Source organism: Cibotium barometz, chromosome 11, assembly GCF_041138505.1.
Source record: "Cibotium barometz isolate CiBa-2024 chromosome 11, ASM4113850v1, whole genome shotgun sequence".
Classification (NCBI taxonomy): Eukaryota; Viridiplantae; Streptophyta; class Polypodiopsida; order Cyatheales; family Cibotiaceae; genus Cibotium; species Cibotium barometz.
This window is the reverse complement of record NC_141056.1, coordinates 21,400,610-21,409,619: the sequence shown is the minus strand read 5'-3', so window position 1 is coordinate 21,409,619 and position 9,010 is coordinate 21,400,610.

Sequence of the window (9,010 nt, the reverse complement as noted above, 5' to 3'; positions counted from 1 at the left end):
GTTAGCCAACCACCCAACCACTGTAGTGATAGGATCCATTTAGGAATTTGGTTATGTTTTGCCCCGGGTACCAGGGAAAAGAGTTCCCAGGCCCCCTAGCCGGCACTTCAAGCAAACTTTAAGATAGTCACACCACTTACACATCTAATATGAAATTGCCTGTTTTATAGATTCAACCATCTTTAAAACAATCTTTTAATGAAACCATAGTATTACTCATCATAATCCTCCAAAATATCTAGGTTGAATTCTAATTTCTAATCATTCTTTCATCAGTGTACCTATGGCACTAGCAACTAGAACGCTCACCACCTGTCCACTCAGGGGCCTTTTCAATACTTCCTAGCTCATAGTACCCGAAAATATATTCACTTATGAAAATCCAGATGGACTCCGTTGAAGATCAGCAAGATCAACCAACAGATCCATATAAAAGAGCCATGGACTCATCCGTTGAGGACCAGCAAGGACAATCAACCAGATCCATGCCCGAGTTCAGAAAACAACTCTAACACCTTGTTCCATTTCTACAATAAAAGCAATCCTTTGAACCTAATACTGGTTGCTATCTTTTGCCAATTGCCTCTGCCTCTTTGGCTCCCCTTGGCCTCTTCCACCTGTGTGTGTTTGATGTTGCTGCTGTTGGCAAATCATTGGACTGCTACTATCCATAATTCTTATTTCTAAAATGGCCACCACCTTGGCCTCGACCGCAACCTCTACCTTTACCTCTACCTAAATTTGAGTATACGCCCTAATATAGTGTCTGTCACACTGATTGAAAGCCAATACATGACTTTCCTTGCACCCTAGTTCTTATCTTTGAATGCCTTTATCTCTATTAGAGTAGTGTTCACTTTAGGCATCCTCATTGTCTCCTTCAACATAGTCTCAAAATCCTTTTTCCATCAAGAAATTGATTATTCTGAACTTCCACACATGGAAGTTGTTCTAGTCAAGCTTATGATGACTGATAATTTGGTTGATGTTGTGACATCTCTTCTTGTAACAACCAGAAATCTACAAATAGACAATTTATATATGCAACCTGCAACATTCAATATCTGTTGTAACTCGTATAGAGCAATACTCCTGCACAATCTGTATGTCACAACACATGACCAGAGTACTCGTACATACACCCACAATTAGCAATGCATGTGCAATCACTGTCTGGACACCCAAAATGCATTGCTGCATTGTAGTAACCAAATTTCAAATAGGGACAGTTACAAACCAAAACTTCCCATAAGTACTCAAAAACACCTTACAGTGGTGGGTAAACGGAGGCCAAAACACACCCAAAACACAAACCTGGGCACAAAGTTCTAGTACAAAGTACTTCACACAATACAAGTACCTACACACCTATGAAGATATCTCCTCAATCGCGGAGACGTGTAGCTCCCCGAGCTACCCAAGGGGTGTCGTACCAAAACAAGAAGAGAAAGATATGATTATGCTCTTACCCATGTACCACTTCCTTTTCCTTTGTAGCTTCCTTTACTTGCTACTCGGCTCCTTAACCTGAACCATCTTTGATACCATGAAAAGAGAGAGAGCTTGAGCTCTTGCAAGCACACACACCCACACTCTCACAACAATGGATAAGACACACACAAAGATGGAAGGCTGAAATCTTCTTCTCCTTGTTGCTCTCAAAAGAGGTCTCCGAAAGATAAGTGAATTTTCTTTTTTACTAGAGTACTACGTACAAGCGGTCCATAATGTGAACATGCTAAGGAGGTGAGCTGGCAAGATAAGTATGCCATAACTCGGTTGGACTAGGTAGGTGTAGTCCAGCTATAAAATCACTAGCAAAGATCTGTCGTGTCAGCTACCAAACATGCCAGTGGTGTGAAGGTAAAACGGTCACCCAGGCACGTCGTGGGGTGAGTGTTAGCTTGTGTTGAGGTTGACATCTCAATACCCACCCCCTTTTCGGACCAAGGTCAAAGAGAGATCTATGCATATACATAAGGATTCACCTTATGCATAAAGCTCAAAGAGATCTCTATGCATTTTCATAAGGATTCACTCTATGCTTAAAGCTCAAAGAGAGATCTACATATAAGGTATAGACCTTATAAAAATGCATAGATCTCTTTGCATTTGCATAACGGCACTACTTTATGCATAGATCTCTATGCATTTACATAAGGGAACTACCTTATGCATAGAGCTCTACGTATTTACATATGTTATGAAAATGTATATATCTCTATGCATTTGTATAAGGGATCTACCTTATGCATAGAGCTCTACGCATTTACATAAGGGCTATACCTTATGGATGGGTAGAGAACTATGAGACTTACATAATCACAGCCGTGATTATGTAGTCACAGTCGTGATTATCTTCATGAGATTCTCATCACGATTTGTAGGATTACGAGGCCAAAAATAGTAAACCTTATATCTTGATCAACTTGATTTTACAGTCATGGTGTAGGGACAAATCACGGTGTACGAGTAACGTGATTTTACAGTCACTGTGAAAATCGATGTGATTGTGTGGTCACAGGGTACCAGTCTTGTCGTATTCTTGCATCACATTTCATGTAGCAATCCATGCAACAAACATACTCACATGAAAGAGATAACCTTTTCTATTTTCTTTAAGAAAATTCCATAGTTAAATGCATCAGACAATCCATTTTTTGAATAAAAAACTTTTAAGGTTGGTCCCAATTTACACGAGAAGGTGTAGGTCTAATATTTGCGGTACAAGGAGGTGAGCTAGTCCTCCACTTCCTTGGGAGACATCTACCGATATTTGAGGTTCGGTTGTATCCTCATCAAGGTCAACTACCCTTAAATGCCCACGTGCTCCATGAGATGATTGGAAGATTGGTCTTCTACATGGCCCCCATCAATGTGATTGGTCTCCATTGACGTAGATTAACTGGGGATGAAACTTTAGGCAATATACGTACAAGCCCAATCTTTCAACTCGCAGGCATGATACTTGTATTCCACACCTCCTGAAAATAAGAAGCGAGAGGGACCTTCAACTCATCAACATACTTCGTGAAAAGCTCATTGGGGAGCCTGTTGGAATTAGGGTTAGGATTGCAACAATGCATACACATAAGATAGAGAAGCTTGAGAGCACACAAACTCACTAGATTAGAATGAACAAATGTGTGCCAGATACGGAAGATAAGTACACACTCCAAAATGAGTAGATACGTACGGGGAAAAAAACCTCCTAGTGAGGGAAAAGGTGCCCCGGCGGTCCTAAGTGTGTTCACACACATCACTACCATATAATGCTACAAATCCCCCCTAGAGTGATGATGTGAACATGTACAGGGTATGGTCAATCAATCCTGAAAAAGCAGTATGCCCAAAGCTTTACGAAAAGCTTTGAACTTTTCACGCGGAAGAGCCTTCGTGAATAAATCTACCATGTCATGTGTAGGCACATAGACCAAGCTGATCTCTGCTCTGCAGAGAGTCGACGCACGCGTGGGTATCTTCGGCGACCCAGAGCCTAAGCACCGTATGGTCAGCACCCTCTAGGCTCCTTCGCAGGTCACCTAGCGCTTCTTTCATAGGCCGCTTCCTTGGTCCCTTATCCACCGTACCGGAAGCTCACCATTTAAATCGAGCCGAGGCTGGTCAAGACCTCGGTCGACCTTGCTACGCGATACGTCCTCCGTTGACTCTCCGTCAGTTGTTGCAACTTTATCAATTAAGTCTCCCTGACCTCATTCACAAGATGGTCAAAATGCTTTCCCAGCATTCTTGACATAAAACAGTCATTTAAAAATAGGTTTTAAGTACAGTTTCTAATAACGAACTCTCATCTTTCCACATTATTCCACATCCTTTCTCGTTATTCCGTATTCTTCTACATCAATTCACATTGCTTATTCCACATCCAGTCATATGTATTCCCATCGTCTTCATCCATCCTCATCCAATCACATCAGATTACATCTCATCACATCTATCCACATCTATCTTCACATCACATCTCATCCATTCACATCTACCCATATCCACATCACATCACATCACATCCATTCACATTTACCCCTATTCACAACATCACATCTCATCACATCCGTTCACATCACATCTTATCCATTCACATCTACCCATATCCACATCACATCTCATCACATCCGTTCATATCACATCTTATCCATTCACATCTACCCATATCCACATCACATCCATTCACATCACATCTTATCCATTCACGTCTCATCACATCATACTCACATCCATTTGCATCTCATCATATCATATTCACACATTTAGATATCATCACATCACATTCACATCCATTCACATCACATCTCATCCATTCACATCGCATCACATCCATTCACATCACATCTCATCCATTCACGTCTATCACATCACATCACATTCACATCCATTTAGATATCATCACATCACATTCACTTCCATTCACATCACATCTCATCCATTCACGTCTATCACACCCATTCACATTCATCACACCCATTCACATCCATCACATTCATTGCATCCACATCACATCACATACATTCCATCCACATTACATCACATCCATATCTCATTCTCATCCTTCACATCACATCACATCCTTTCACATATCATCACATCTCAATCTCATCTCATCACATTCACATCCACATCCATTTACGTCACATCACATCCCATCCACATCTCTTCACATCCACATCCACATCCATTTACATCACATCACATCCCATCCACATATTTTCACATCCATTTACATCACATCACATCACATTCACATCTTATCACATCCATTTACATCACATCACATCACATTCACATCTTATCACATCCACTCACATCTTATGACATCCACTCACATCTTATCACATCGCATTAAGAATTGTCATATAGAAAATTTTATAAAAAGTATATGTTTACTCTTGTATATAACTAGATTAGTATCCTTATATACTTTCACTCATTTATTTCTTATATCATTGTTAATGATTATTAACTTCTTTTTATAGAGATGAACGAGAAGATAAGGATTCATATGCAATAAAAAAGTGTGCAAGAGGTGAAGATGTCAAAGAAAAAAATTTGAGATATTCTTATAACTAAATTATGTTATCTATCATTGTTTAGGTTAGTATAATTTGATTTTAGTTTTAAGATAATATTGGTTTTTTCAAATTTGGATTTGAGAGATCAAACATGGGGGATCACAATCACTTCAAGTGAGATTAATAAAGTAAGTGATATAGCATTACAAGAATGCATAATTAATCATGTTATTAATTTTGCTTTGGATGACTTATTATACTTTGAGACCTAATATTTGGTATTATGGACCCAGGTGAGTGATATCTCAAAGGAGCCCATTCACTCAGGATATGTACTTTTCTCTCAAGGCTACATATTTGAATCTTAAGATGATTAATAGTAGTTTTAGAAACTACTATTTGAATCTTAAGAAGACAAATAGTAGTTTTAGAAACTACCAAAGACACGAAAAATCTAGGGAGTGCAGTTGTGATTATTGAGATTGTGCATTAGCTCATAGAAAATAGAAAAGTTAAATTCGATGCACAATCTAATTCACTTATTTTGAAAGATATGGAGATTTTATCATGATATATAGCCTTAATATGTGGAGATTTTATCATGATATGTAGCTTAAATAGCTATCAAAACATGCTAGCTCTTTTAGCTATCTTTAACTCTCTAAAATTTATGAACAAATATTTCAAGTTTTTGATATGAAGTTTTTAAAGTAATTTTGAACTTCCCATTACTTTGTTTAAAAAAGAAGAAGTTTGATTCTAATTTTATATTTAATGGAAAATTTGAGTTGATACATAGTTATTATAGTGTGGTAGAAATTAACTATTTCTCTATGTAAAATTTTAACTTTAAAACGTATACATAGAGTATTTACAAACTTTAAAATATATAATATTTTTCTAGGTAGCTTGCATCTTCATGTAGATGAATTTTTACTATGTGATTTATAAAATACATAAACAAAATTACCTATGTTTGGATATTACCTATAGAGACAAAAACACCTATGTTAGGTGAGTATTTGATTATTTCTTATATGTAAGGAAAAAAAACGTATTCACTAGATAATTTCCTATTTATAACTGAACATATGTAAGAAAAGTGCAAACTAGAGAAAATGAAACACTTACTAGATAGAGTATAACTAGGAAATATATAAGATTTTCACTATATAGGGAAAGTTACCTATATTGGGCACATTTTCTACATAGAGAAAATTATGGAATTTTCATTCATTACATAAGAAAATTGCCTATATTGAGCAGATTTTCCTATGTAGGGAAAATTATAAATGTTGAATCCATATTTAGTAGTTAAACTATCTAGTAAGTGTTCCATTTTCTCTAGTTTGCTCATTTCCTATGTAGAGAAAATTACCTATGTTGAATCCATATTTCCGAGTTAAGCTATATAGTAAGTGTTCCATTTTCTCTAGTAGGCATAGCCAAAACCTTAAAGAAGCCTTCAATTTATGCCCTCATAATGCCTACTTTTTTGCTCTTCAAATATGCTAATGTTTGGTCTTAGTTAGGTTATCTATGCTATTTTCCTACATGCGTTCTATAAATTGCCCTCTACTCTTTGCGCTGCTGAAAATGTTTTAGTAGTAATCAAATCATTTTGTGTTGTTACCTTGGTCTAATGTATCTGCTGCCATCATCTCTTTCAATTTTGCCAATAGCAGGCAAGCCCCAACCTTGTTAATCCCAAGCCTACAGCTAGTCATTTACAATTGTGTTGATCGAAGCTAAACATGAGTATGAACATTGACAAAAATGTTGTTGTTGTTGTTGTTGCAAATCTATAGGCTTATCTATCAGGATCCCAGTCCAAAAAGAAGTAAAAGCAATCATTAAAAGGAAATTTCAGATTGGGAGAGGAACATTCCATTTAGAAGATCTAGCTAAGAGGGGTTTTTTCTAAGAAGAAGCTACTGCTACTACTCAGACAACCATTTTGTTCCGGGCTGATTTTCATGTATTGATTTTTATGTAACCATTTTTAATTCATTCTTGTACAAATATAGTATACATCCCTCACATTCAAAGCAATGTTCGGTTTTACATGGGGGGGAGTGTTAAAGTATGTTTCACACTACCATACATATGGGATGCACATGCATCCCATATGCACATAGCATCCATACATGCGCACATGCAGCCTAACTATATTGATCAGACAAGCAATGTTCGGTTTTACATGGGGGGAGTGTTAAAGTATGTTTGACACTACCATACATATGGGATGCACATGCATCCCATATGCATATAGCATCCATACATGCGCACATGCAGCTTGATCGAACAAGCCCATTGGAACTACTACCTACCTCTCTCCATCGACATTTAGAGAGGCTTACTTCTTATAATTAAGAACAATTACATATACTTCAATACTTTGGTATTTGCACCACTCATGTGTAATTTTCACCTTGTTTCTTTGTTCTCTGTTCATCTATATTTTTGCACATACTACAGCCACCACCATGGTGACCTTAGCCCCTCCACCCCTCATTCTTACAGATTTAGGTCAAGAAACCAAGGACCTTATGAAAGGTTCAGAGGCTAGAGAGGATGGGAAGGTGGCTATCATGCATAAGTGTTGAGATATTGAGCTTAAGAAGTGCAAATTTGGGTGATACACTAGGATGAAAGCTCCACACTTATACTGATAGCATGGTTGGTGAGATTATGGGTGATATGCCACCCAGTGCTTTATAGGTTGTGACATAGCCATTTTGGTTTACTAGAGTTATGGCATAATGATAACAACAGCTCATGTAGTTGGGCTCACACTATAAACTAACCTTTGTATATTATAGTAGAATAGTACTTTTCCTTATAGTATGCACTCTTATCCTTATGTTATGGTTAAGTGAATAGAAGAAAATTCAACCATCCATCTCTTTTGTGTGCCTTTTCACTCTTGTGTATGTGCGTTTGCTTGCAAGAAGCTCAAGCTCACCCTCACCCTCACCCTCAAATCTTCTCATGGTGTCAAAGCGTTAATTCATGTGAAGAGCTCAAGAAGCAAGAAAAAGGAAAGCAAAGAAAGCGGCACATAATAAGGGTAATCCCATCTCTTTCCCTTTGATTTGGAAGGAAATCTTTGTTGTACGTAGGTAGGCAAGAGCAATAGGTAAGCACAATAGTAAGGTGCACTATCACATCTAGAGCCGCTTTTCGGGATGAAGTGAGGGGGCATTATATTGTGTGGGAGTCATCCGTAGGAGATTCAAGAATTTGGATTCAAGGCCATTTCAAACCTCGTTTTAGCTCTACAAATTTTCCATAGCATTCTGTGCAAGTATCGATTTTAATTATGTATACCCAATTTAAGGCAAGTGACCAAAACCCAACGAAACCTAAAATCGAGCGAGATGAAATAACTTGACTTATCCTACTATAGATTCATAGTATGTTAAAAAGAAGTTGTGCCTAGGTGGCAAAAGGCCATGTGCTTGCCCTTAAAGCTTTTAGTCTATTAAGCTTAGGAGCTAAGTATTTTATCAACTTTGAAACTACTAAGGCTGGTAAACCTTAGTTGTTAAGGTTTAAATAAGCCTCTAAAAAAGTCTTAATAATCCTTGATCAAGTTTTATTAAGCACTCAAAATCATGTCTTAAATTGGAAAATAAAATATTAGTGAGAGAGGCTAACTAGCCTTGTTAAAATACATTAAAAACAAAACTCCAATTGAAATGAAAAATATAACGTGATGAAATAATCATGGTAAAAGTTGTAACGATTGAAATCTAAGAGGATACACTCAAGACTCCAACCCAATTATAACAATAAATACGATGATAAATGATTCAAGAAAGTCATCAAACCCCTAAAGAGAACAGCTATTGGACCTTCAAAGAGAACATTGCGCATGAAAATCAAAATCATATGAACAACATCTTAAGAAATATATATTATACTTGTTGTTGTTGTGAACTTGGATAAACAAAGGTTGATGAAATGTTGATCTTGCTTGA